This window comes from Diceros bicornis, chromosome 9, assembly GCF_020826845.1.
Source record: "Diceros bicornis minor isolate mBicDic1 chromosome 9, mDicBic1.mat.cur, whole genome shotgun sequence".
NCBI lineage: Eukaryota > Metazoa > Chordata > Mammalia > Perissodactyla > Rhinocerotidae > Diceros > Diceros bicornis.
Genome location: NC_080748.1, coordinates 41,461,875 through 41,475,133, shown reverse-complemented (window position 1 = coordinate 41,475,133; position 13,259 = coordinate 41,461,875). Strand labels below are relative to the sequence as shown.

General features: G+C 37.6%; 1 protein-coding gene across 1 annotated transcript in view; it reads left to right on the top strand.

The window, feature by feature from the left end:
- The window catches only part of DIAPH3 (diaphanous related formin 3), a 486,334-nt gene that overhangs the window by 471,190 nt on the left and 1,885 nt on the right, over window positions 1–13,259 (top strand). The window lies entirely within an intron of this gene.

Here is a 13,259-nt window from a genome sequence, read left to right as displayed (position 1 = left end):
CCAATTTGAGTTTTAACTTTTAACAAAAGTTTAAAAATTATTTTTGTCATAATTCCTAAATTCTTTTTAATAATAATTATTAGCTTTCTAATAGTACAAATCCAAATTGAGATGAAGTTACTCTTCACTGAAATTTTCTATAAAGATATCTAACTGAAAAATGTATGCATTATAGCACTAATAGAAACTCCAGGTTCTAGACCTGTGCTGTCCGACACAGTAGCCAACAGCCATATGAGGCTCTTGAGCTCTTGACATGTGACTAGTCTGAATTGAGATGTACTGTGAGTGTAAAATGCATATTTGATTTCAAAGACTTGGTACCAAAAAAAGAATGTTAAAGATTTCATTAATATATTTTTTATTTTGCTTACATGTTGAAATGATAATAGCTGACATTTTGTTAAGTAAAATACATTATTAAAATTAATTTCAGGGCCGGCCCCACGGCTTAGCGGTTAAGTGCGCACACTCCACTACTGGCAGCCCCGTTCCGATCCTGCCCACGCACTGATGCACTGCTTCTCCAGCCATGCTGAGGCGGTGTCCCACATACAGCAACTAGAAGGATGTGCAACTATGACATACAACTATCTACTGGCACTTTGGGGGGAAAAAATTTAAAATTAATTTCACCTGATTTTTTTTCCCAATATTTAATGTGACTTCTAGAAAATGTTAAGTTGTATATGTAGCCCACTTTCGTGACTCATTATGTTTCTATTGGACAGTGCTGTTCTAGACTCAGTGCAAGGTCCTCAAGAGACCAGAAAGGACAAAAATATACATTAAACAAAAATATGTCATCAGTTTCAATTGTTATTCAGGTAATGTTATTCTGAAGTGTTTTCTTTGAAAAGGATTAATATAAAACATGAAGTAAAACAAGGTGGTAAAATTATGCCATGCTTAGGTTCAGTCGCTCAAGAAATAATGTATTTAAACACTCATTATAAGGCAGGCACTATTCTAAGTACTTGGGGGTAACCAGTGAATAAAACAGGTGAAGATCTCTGCCCTCGTGGAGTTTACGTCCTAGCAAGTTAGATCCGAGTTAGACGGATATGAGTTTGTTTTTCTTACTCCTTGAACATATTACTATCTTTTAGATATGCCTAATGAAATGTATATTTAGTGACAGGCTGGGGAGAAGTAAAGGAACATTTCTATGTATACAGTCATACATAAAATTATTTGAATTTAAAATAGTCTTCATCACAAATGTATCCCAGGATTGAATTCTCTAATGAATAGATTGTTTTAAGCAGGTTTTTATTAGTCATATACTGAACATCAACCTCAAGTATTAAGTCTATGTGGAAGTTTTTTAAGGGTTATATTCAAAAGGACTCTATGAGCATAAAATTCTATTGTTTTGTAGTACTAGATACTCTAGTTGAGTTTGGTTTTTCCCAGAATTTAGAACTACTAAGTGAATATGATTTTGCATGTTCATAATAGAAATGACAGGATCCTAAATGTTTCAAGGACTCAGCACCTAGCATGGTGGCTAAATAGTCATTGAATTAATTAATGAATTGACTTAACCATAACTTCAATTCATGCTCTCTGGAGGAATAGCTGCAGAAATTGTGGCTGTTTGGCTTGGCAAAGAGAAGATTTGGGGAATGTAATATCTGTCTTTGAATAGTTGAAGGGCTGATGAGTGGAAGAGGAATTAGACTCACTTAATACAGCCCTAAAGGGAAAAATCAGTAGGGCCAGTGACTAAGATTTCAGGGGAACAAACACTAAATAAATATAAGGTAAAACATTTAATTATTAGAGCTGTCCAAAGGAGGAATATATTGCCTTGTGAGATTGTGAGGATATGACTGGAGGTCTTCAAACTTAGGCTAGAAAACCACTTGACAGGATGCTAAATAAATGGAATTCAAGCATTGGATACATGGTTCTACCAAGTAACTAAGGGTCTTTCCAATCCTGAGATTACATGATTCTATGAATTGAAGTGAAATGGAGTTGAAATAGCATAAATTACTCATTCAGAAGAAACATCTGTCTTTTAGAAATATCTAATAAATGTTGAATTAGGAAATATAAAAAATAAAGGAAAATACTTGAAAGCACACTATAAGATACTACTTAGACATGGATTCAGGAAAATGTTTAGATCTTATAGTGTTTAGTTAGCTGATTCTTTTCCAATAGAGCTTCCTAGTCATTAGCACTGGGAATCGGCCTGTCCTCAAATCCCCAAATGTGAAGTGCTCTTTACATTTCACAATATGTCTATTTTCCATATATTAATCATGTGCCCCCAGAGCCACGGGAGTGTAAGATTGGATTGGGTTTGCCAGAGGCAAATAGCAAAGTCTGTGTGGCCTTAACGGTTCATGGACCCCTCTAAACCTCAATGTCCTCATTTATAAAACAGAGTTGTTAATCCCTATCTTTTAAGGTTGTTGGAAAAATTTTAAAAATAACATGTAAAGGGTTTATGAGATATATATAGTATGTGTTCAGTAACTATGATATCAAACCATATCCCTGTCTTATTTCCCCACCCTCTTCCTTATAAACCACCAGATCATCTGATCAAGTTATTTACTATCTGGTATATATTAGCTGACCAGCAATTGCATACTTTAGAAATGTGAACTTAATAGCTGGGAAGCCACACACTGGTGACCACAAGTGAGTAGTAGCCTGAGACAGCTGGCAGTAACAGATAGCAATACTGGTAAACAGATGCTATGGTTGGTTTCAGCATGTTAGTATGAAGAGGAAGCTGCTTTAGACATGAAAGTTTAGTTTGAAAATGTGTTGTTTGAAGTCATGGTAGGGCATTTAGGTAGAAATGCTTTGGGAGACTCAGGGGGGCACCATATTGAACCTCTCCCATTAGGGCTGGAGATGCAGATGTGGGAGTTTCCTTCCTAGAGGAGATGGTTGAAGCTGTGAGATCTTGGTGAAGAAAATGGAGAAAAGACAGAAAAGTGGGCCAAGGATCTAGCCATGAGAAATGGCCAAATGGAGAGAGATATCATTGTGTTTGGGAGGGGTTGGGAAGGTAGAATAAATTATTAAAGAAGACTAAAAATGAATCATCAAAAAGTAGAACAGTAAGCTTGGTAAAGGGCCTTATTGTAATAGAACGTGCTAACCAGGTGTCTGAGGACTTGAGTTTTGTCTCTGGCTCTGCCTGAAAGTTATGTCTGCTTCTTCAACTTTATGTAAAACAAGGTAAATCTACCCATGTTGCCTCTCTCACAGAAGTGTTATAAGAATCAAATGAGTGGATGTATGGGGACAGTATTTGCAAACTATGGAATAGCCACATATAAAGGTAATGTGATGACATTGATATTAATTATATAATAATACTCAAAGTAATGAATAACATTCTGTAATGGCTTATGACACTAGCTACCTGGAGTTAGGCCAAACTTCACAGGTCACAGTCCTCTAAAAGACTGCCCTCACCTCAGACACCAGCTTCAAGTTCAGGGGTTCCCAGTCCACCCTCACTTCTGACCTGCTGGCTACAAATTCAGGGGTTTTTACTATGCCCTCAGGTTCAATAATTCACTAGAATGACTCCTGGAATTCAGGAAAGCACTATCCTTACTATTACAGCTTTATTATAGTAAAAGGACACAAGTCAGAACCAGCCAAACAGAGACCACACATATGGTGAGGTCTGGGAGGGTCTCAAACATGAAGCTTCAGTTGTCCTCAGGGATACATTACCCCCCAACCCCAGCACGTCAATGTGTGACAATACATATTGCCAACCAGGAAAACTCACCTGATCTTCAGTGTCCAGAATTTGTACTGAGGCTTCATTATTTAGGCATGATGGACAGGATTGAACTCAATATCCACCTCCCCAAACCCTCTAATCATGTGATTGGTCTTTCTGATGTGGCCATCCCCCATCCTGAATCACTCATGACCATAAACTATCTAGGCGCCCACCATGAGTCACCTCATTAGCATAAATTATCAGGTGTGACCTGAGGGACTCACCATGAATAACAATGAGACTCCTATCACCTTGTTAATTTCAAGGGTGTAGAGGCTCCCTCCCCGAACCAGGACAAAGGCTAACCAAATTCTTTATTACCCAAATTCCAAAGTGTTGCAATTGTAAGAGGAAATTCGTGAGAAAATTCTGTTGAGTTGAGGAATGTTGAGGCTTCTGGTGATCTCGTAGGGAACAGTTTCTATAGAGAGGTATGGATGAAACCCATATTTGGTAAGAATTGTGTAGAAAGGTGAGAAAGAGGGAAGCAAACAGAGAGAGGGGCATTCAACTCAAGTAATATATTATCAATGAGAAAGATCAGCAGTTGAACAGAGGGTTTACATTACTCTTCTCTTTGGAGGAAAGAGGCTGGCCTTATCCTGGAAGTCCTGTGCTCAGGAGCCTGCATCATCTCTCATACCTTCCAGCTCTGTGATCAATTAGGAAGGCCCAGCATTGGAAACTGCACAATGGCAATGCTGTCTTTGAATTTTTATTTAAAGGGCAGTGATATAGAACAAGACTGAAGAGAAGTAGTGTAAATATGATGAGTTTCTGCAGAAAAAGTTCTAGTTTAATTGTCAATTATCTCCTCTATTCAGAGAGATCTTTTATCATCCTCTGCTTTGTCTGTTTTGTTTGAGTTGGGGGAATAATTGTTTTATTTTGTTGCTGTTGTTTTTACATAATTGGTTTCAATAAGAGTTTCTTAACACTCCTAAAAGATTTGAACTATATACAAAATACCTTTTGCTCTTTTTATCACTTTTATACATTTTCAATACAAAACGTAAAATAAACAGCAAAGTGAAACCAAGGGAAGACAATTATTTATAGCATCAGTAAATCAACAGTAAGGAAAACCACAGGGATATGGGCTGCTGGTGGCTAGCGCTACCTTCGATTATTGCATAGATTAAAAACATATATTTGTCACACACTTTACTATCATGTAGACCCAGTAGTGCTTTAAAAATTATATTTATGGGTCATTTTTTTCTCTCACCAAAGTAAAGCCATTGCTAGGGTGAAACAAACAGCTACTTAGAAGGTCAAAGTAATAGTTAAGAGCAAAAAGTAAAGAATTGTAAGGGAAGACCAAATTTTAGAAAGACTGAATAGATGCAGTCAATTTAGGACACCAGAGTTCTATATTCTTTCTCCTGTCATAGCTGCCACAGGCTCATCATTGACCACAAAAGGCAGGAACTCAATTTTATACTTCATCTGAGATTTGGCACTTCTAAGAAGCCAGTGCCCATTAGAACCACAATGTGATGGGGGATCAATACTGACTTAAAAGGAATAATGCCTCTTTCTGAACCATAACTCATATTTCCTGCAGCACAGAGGGTTTTCCCCAAGGGCCATCAGCCAGAGCCTTAGCCGTGCCTTCTTAGCTCAAGAACCATAACTATGCTGGCTGTAATCTTTCCCCATTTGGGTGCCAAGTTGCATATATTTATATTGCCTTTTTCGGCAGCAACTTTCCCAGTTTCCTCTGTCCTTTGTGTTACTCAAGAAACAATGGTAATGTTACCTCAAGATAGCGGTTTTTGTGGGATTTTTTTTCAGCTTTCTTTGTCATCCAAACCTGTCGACTGACAAAGATCATGTGGGATCCAAACTACATCCACTGACGTAGTTTAAGGCTTTTATCCTCATTTTTAAGTCCATTGGGTTCTCTATATTTAAGAGCCATTCAACTTTTCAACAACTTTCAATTTTTCATTCACTTTCAGAAAAAAAGCTGTGGTGGGACTCCAGAATCAATTTTTATAGTAAGAATCATATGAGGAATTAGGAAAACGCACTTATTTCAATCTATCTTAAAGGAAAATAGCATGTATTTTCACCCTGTTTATTTCCACAGAAACCTAGATACAAGATGTGTGGATTGGATTCTCTTACTGACCTGGTACTAAGCACAGCAGCTGTTCCTTGCCAGTCTGTGCTACAATCACCAACGACCCTGAATATTGGCAGTAGTCCTAGATAGGTCCACTTCTCTTCACAGACATCAATTGTAGTGTTTTAAAGGAAAAAATAATAATAAGTAGCAGCCTTGCATTCAATTCATAAAATAATAGCACAAGTATCCTCTCTTTGGAGAGCTAAGCAGTCATTCTACTTCGTCTTAATGTTTTTAGATTCCATTTAAAAATGTGCATTAGTAAGGATTTGAGTGATGGGAAATAGAAAAATACCCCAGCCTTGTCTTTCATTGAAAGAGTCCATGTGTCCGAGTGTGTCATCTTATATTTGGAACTGTCTAATTTCATATGAAAAGGATGAGCCCACTAGTCTGGTATTACAATTTAGGTCATGCCTCTGAGCACCTATATAGAGTTCTCTCCAACTTACAGGGTTGTGGCATCCGCCTGATTGAGGTGAACCATTTAGAAACTAAGTGCGTGTTTTAAGTGCAGTAAGTACATGGAATTTGGGGCTCCAGTTCAGCCCACATGAAACCACCAATAGCAGACTTTTAAAATAATAGTAATGGCAAAAGACACCTGGCTTTGAACCAACATTATAATAAAATTTCTATATAAAAGTGAACTTCCAACTTGGGAGCTTCTTCTACCTGTAAATGTTTTCTCTAGTTGCAGTGGGGCAGGAGACTCCTCCAGCCCAACTTCATTTATCTGCTTTGCAATTTAAGATGCGACTCCCTCAGTTCCACAGTTTGGGTCTCTCGTGGCTACGGACAAAGCAAAAAGAAAGAAGCTGAGGACCTGAATGGGAGCTGTTGGGATGCTGAGAGAGACTGTGAGGGCTGAAGGAGGAGTTATCTAGGAATTTCTAACAGAGCTATCAGCTCGTTCTTAAAGAAGCCCTTGTGCACTTCCTGTTTTATTTCTTCAGTGGTCTCAGGGATGGCCTGTTTCCTTCCTGTTTTATTTCTTCAGTGGTCTCAGGGATGGCCTGTTTCCTTTTTCTGTTGTCTTGTTCATTGCTTCTCATGAAAGATTCTCCACTTGAAACCACAGAGGAGTTAAATACCAGCTTAGTTTTTCTCGTATCGTTTTGTCCCTAAAGCACGCCCGCTGCTATTTGGAGTTTTCTCAAAGGGTAGAAACGCTCTTGTCTGCATTGGCTGGTGCATTGTTATCCACCTAAGCCTCCAAAGAAGTTCAAAGAGCAAACAGTAAAAGAAAAACCCAGACTCTTCTGGGCATTTCATCCTTGGATCTGGTATAGGTCAATTAAAGAAGGACTAAAATATCCAAGTAGGTATACAATCCTTGTTTTTAGCAACACACAGTTTATTAGTAACCTTGACAAGTGCTGTTTCAGAAGAGTAAAGGGTCAAAAGCATGATTGGAGTGTGTTCCAGAGAAAAATGGGAAGAGAGGAATTGAGACAGTAGGAATGCGCAAGTCCTCTGAGATATTTTGCTGTAAAGGCAGTCAACAATTAAGGTAGTAAATGGAGCAGGATGTGGAGTCAAATAGAGATGTTTTTTCTCTAAAGATTGGGGTTATTACAACATACTTGTATGCTGAGGGGAATGATCACGTGAAGAAGGAAACTTTTACAACTCAGTGGGGAGAAGACACAGTTGCCACAGGGATGTCCTTGAATAGACAAGCTAGAGTAGCTTGTGGTGCTCCCTTGGAGTAGTTGTCCTCTGAGGGGAGCCCAGAAGATTCTAAGAAGGGCAAGAGTATAAGATCATGCAATGAGTAGATGGATGTTGGGGGCGGGAGGAAACTTGTGGGAGTTCTCTTCCAATTGCTTCTACAAATGACTTAAATGAGAGAGAGTGAAGGAGAACATATTGAACATTTGATAAGAGAGGAAAAGGTGTGAAATAGTTGTCTAGGAGAATGGAAGAATGAATGGACTAGGAAATTATAGTGGGATTAAGGTCATACTTGAAGTTCATGGTCATGAATTTAAGTTAGACCTGGAAAGAAAAGGAGTCCACGTGTGACCTTGGACATACTGTGCTAAGGTAGTTTACACAGGTATACTATCTGCTTTACACAGTTTTTGGGAGAATTAAATGTATCAGAAAGCGTTTCGAAGTATGAGTACAGGATATCGTTACTATGAAACTTAGCTTTGAATTACTTAGCACTTGTCCTTGGCAAAAAGCTTTTCAAATTTCTTTAAGACAGCCTTAGTATCTCTACAGACAGCATTAGGCTTCTGCCACTGCTTTGCTCAGTAACTAAGCCTAAGCAGATGACTTGACCTCCTCCTACTTTTACCTCTCAATCTATAAAATGAGGGAGGTAATGTTTAAAGTGCAATAAATGCTTTATAAATAAAGGTGCTATATAAAGACAAGCTATTAATAAAATGGTATTTCAGCCCTCACTGGTACGGTCACCAGCAAGTCAGAAAGGTCTGAGCATCTGAATATGCCTTGGATGGTAGATGCCTCCCTTAGAAAGCTTTGAAAGAGGAAGAGGAAGACAAGTGTCTTGAAGTAGGTGTCACCCACATTATTTAATTCTCACAACTACTCTTTGAGGTTGATTATTAGAACCTGAGACTCAAAGAGGTAAAGTAACCTGTTAAAGCCAAGTGGGGGAGCCTGGATTTCAACCCAGATTTTTCTTAAAATCCCATGCTCTTTTCACTTTGCCATATATGGAATTGAGCTTTATACATTATAGCCAGTGAAGGTCTGGAATACTCTATGTTTATTATAGACTCATATTTTAGCCAATTTAATCTCTTCTCTGCCATCAAAAATTTAACTAGAGTTGCCCAGTAGCAGAATAAACTGGTTTGTTGCCAATGTCATCATGTTGGAATCGTTTCAAAGAAATCAAATGGCGAGAAAAGATAGGAACATCCAGGGGAAGGAGCAGTAAGCCGACGAAAAATTTGCACTTAGCTACGAATGCAGTTTTCAAACACTCTTTGGGGCAGGAGGGTGGATGCTAGAAAAAAAAATTGTGCGGTCATGGGAACTGCAGGAATACCACGTCTGCTGTGCCCTTTACTGCAAACATAATATGTACATTATAAACTGTAGAGCATAAACAGCTCTAAGAGAAAATCGCTGCTCTGTTAGATTTTGAATTTTGAGTAACAATTGCCTACCTGATAGAGAAGGTGATAGGAAAAGTGTATTTATTTTCTTCCAACAGCTAAAAGGTGATCAGACTTCTAAAATTTGTTGAGATTGTCCAAGAAAGTGTGTAAAATACTCATCCATCACTGGGAGCCCCTAGTCGGGAGATGACAGTGCAGTAAATATCTTCAGCAGCCACCTTTTAACGTACAAGCTGTTTTCGGTTGGAATTTTCAGCACTCACATAAAACACACTGTCATGAGTGACTGCTTGTGCTCCAAAGTCATTACTATTGGGATAATGGAACATCTCTCAGCGAATAACCAAAAAACTTTAAATGTCATGTCAAGTTTGTTGAAGCCATTTTCAAGCCCCGTTCAAGGTTACATGAATATTTGAGGGTTGTCTGTTTTTTAAAAGTTTGAGATCTATGAGAGACATCACTCATGAGGTTGAGCAATGTGAGTCAGTTAATTAAAAGAAAATCGAGTGTTCTTTGGGAAAGTCAATCAGCCAGAGCCATTTAGTCATTAGCTGGTGCAACTGTCTCCTCACAGCCTTGATGGGTCAGGATCACTGTCACCCATAAAAGAATACGTGTGTGCATATATGTACACGTCTGTATGAATATATGTGTATATATTTGACAAATTATGACATACTTTTGATTTGCTAGGAAGTTTTAACAATTAGCCTGCCAAATTCAATATTTCTTTTAAGGGAAATCATTAACTTTTAAAATTCCTGTTAGAAACTTTCCTCCATGGTTTTGTTCAAAAAGGAAGTTAATCTCATTATTATTCAAACTAATGCTTACCTTGAGTCATAGAGTATGGAAATAATTTCTTTACCCAATGCATATTTATTTCTTTTTATTTTTTTATTGAAGTATAATTGACATACAGTATACTATTTCGGATGGACATCATCGTGATTCAATATTTATATACATTATGAAATGATCATCACAGTAAGTCTGGTAACCATCTGTCACCATACAAAGTTATTACAATACTATTGACCATATTCTCTATGCTGTACATTACATCCCCATGACTTATTTATTTTATAACCAGAAGTTTGTACCTCTTAATCCCCTTCATCTATTTTGCCCGCCCGCCAACCCCTTCCTGCTCTAGTATCCACTAGTTGGTTTCCTGTATCTATGAGTCTGTTTCAGTTTGGTTTTGTTGATTTGCTTTGTTTTTAGATTCTACATATAAGTGAAATCATATGGAAATTAATTGTCTTTCTCTATCTGACTTATTTCACTTAGCATAATAGTCTCTAGGTCCATCCACATTGTCACAAATGGCAAAATTTCATTCTTTTTTATGGCTGAGTGACATTCTGTGCGTACGTACACACACACACACACACCATGTCTTCTTTACCCATTCGTCTATTGATGGACACTTAAGTTGCTCCCATATCCTGGCTATTGTGAACAATGCTGCAGTGAACATAAGGGGGCATACATCTCTTCAAATTAGTGTTTTTGTTTTCTTTGGCTAAAAAACCAGAAGTGGAATTGCTGGATCGTATGGCAGTTCTCTTATTAATTTTTTGAGGAACCTCCATACTGTTTTCCATAGTGGCTACACCAACTTATATTCCCACCAACAGCGTATGCTAGTTCCCTTTCTCCACATCTTCGCCAACACTCGTTATTTCCGGTCTTTTTGATAATAGCCATTCTAATATACAGGTGTGAGGTGGTAGCTCATTGTGGTTTTGATTTTCATTTCTCTGATGATTAGTGATGTCGAGCATTTTTTCATGTGCCTGTTGGCCATCTGTATGTCTTCTTTGGAAAAATGTCTATTCAACTACTCTGCCCAATTTTTAATTGGATTGTGTTTTTGATATTGAGTTGTGTAAGTTCTTTATATATTTTAGATATTAACCCCTTATCGATGTATGATTTGCAAATATATTCTCCCATTCAGTAGGTTGCCTTTTCGTTTTGTTGATGGTTTCCTTTGCTGTGCAAAAGCTTTTTAGTTTGTTGTAATCCCATTTATTTATTTTTGCTTTTGTTGCCCTTGCCTCAGACTGGTCCAAAAAAATATTGCTAGGATCAGTGTCAAAGAACTAATTGCCTATGGTTTCTTCTAGGAGTTTTATGGTTTTAAGTCTTACATTCAAGTCTTTAATCCATTTTGAATTTATTTTTGTATGTGGTGTAAAATAGTGGTCCAATTTCATTCTTCTGCATGTAGCTGTCTAGTTTTCCCAACACCATTTATTGAAGAGACTGTCCTTTCCCCATTGTATATTCTTGACTTTTTTGTTATAGGTTAATTGACCATGTATGCGTGGGTTGACTTCTGGGCTGTCTATTCTATTCCATTGATCTATGTGTCTGTTTTCATGCCAGTAGCATTCTGTTTTCACTACTATAGCTTTGTAATGTAGTTTGAAATCAGAGAGCATGATACCTCCAGCTTTCTTCTTAAGCTTATATTTGCTCTGGGGCTGGCCCCGTGGCTTAGCAGTTAGGTGCGCACGCTCCGCTGCTGGCGGCCCAGGTTCGGATCCCAGGCGTGCACCAACACACCACTTGTCCCGCCATGCTGAAGCGGCATCCCACATACAGCAACTAGAAAGGATATGCAACTATGACATACAACTATCTACTGGGGCCTTGGGGAGAAAAAAGGGAAAAAAAAAAAATTATATTTGCTCTTCAGAGTTTTTTTGTGGTTCCATACAAATTTTGGGATTTTTTTGTTCCAGTTCAGTGAAAAATGCCATTGGTACTTTGGTAATTGCATTGAATCTGTAGATTGCTTTGGGTAATATGGACATTTTAACAGTATTAATTCTTCCAATTCAGGTGCACAGTATATCTTTCCATTTATTTGTGTCATCTGCAATTTCTTTCAACATTGTCATAGTTTTCACAGTACAGGTCTTTCACCTCCTTGGTTTAATTTATTTCTAGGTATTTTATTCTTTTTGATCCAATTATAAATGGGATTGTTATCTTAATTTTTCTTTCTCATAGCTCATTATTAGCGTATAGAAATGCAACTGAGGGGCCAGCCCGGTGGCATACTGGTCAAATTCGTGTGCTCTGCTTTGACAGCCCGGGGTTTGAGGGTTCGGATCCCAGGTGTGGACCTACACACCACTCATCAAGCCATGCTGTAGAGGCATCCCACGTACATAATAGAGGAAGATTGGCACAGGCGTTAGCTCAGGGATAATCTTCCTCACCAAAAAAAAAAAAAAATGCAACCAATTTCTGAATATTAATTTTGTACCCTGCAACTTTAGTGAATTAATTTATTAATTCTAATATTTTTTTGGTAGAGTCTTTAGGGTTTTCAGTCTTTAGGGTTTTCATGTCATCTGTAAATAGTGACAGTTTTACTTCTTTTCCTATTTGGATGCCTTTTATTTTTTTTGATTATATAATTGCTATGACTAGGACTTCCAATATTATGTTGAATAAGAGTAGTGAGAGTGGGCATCCTTGTCTTGTTCCTGATCTTAGAGGAAATTAGAGGAAACTACTGTTTCACAGTAGAGTATGATGTTAGCTGTGGGTTTGTTATATATGGCCTTTATTATGTTGAGGTACATTCCTTCTATATCCACTTTGTTACGTTTTTATTATAAATGTTGAATTTTGTCAGATGCTTTTTCTGCATCTAGTGAGATGATCATATGATTTTTATCCTTCATTTTGTTAATGTGGTATATCACATTTATTGATTTGCAGATGTTGAACCATCCCTGCATCCCTGGAATAAATCTCCCTTGATTGTGGTGTATGATCCTTTTAATGTATTGTTGAATTCAATTTGCTAATATTTTGTTGAGGATTTTTGCATCTATGTTCAGCAGGGATATTGGCCTGTAATTGTGTGTGTGTGTGTGGTGTCTTTGATTTTGGTATCAGAAAATGCTGGAAGGAAGTGTTCCTTCCTCTTCAATTTTTTGGAATAAATTGAGAAGGATAGGGGTTTTAACTTTTCTTTAAATGTTCGGTAGAATTCACCTGTGAAGCCATCTGGTCCCAGACTTTTGTTTTTTGGGAATTTAATTACTGATTCAATTTCATTACTTGTCATCAGTCTAGTCAGATTTTCTATGTCTTCGTAATTCAGTCTGGGCAGGTTGTGTGTATCTAAGAACTTACCCATTTCTTCTAGGTTTTCCAATTTGTTTGGCGTATAATTGCTCATAATAGTCTCTTATGATCCTTTGTATTTCTGTGGTGT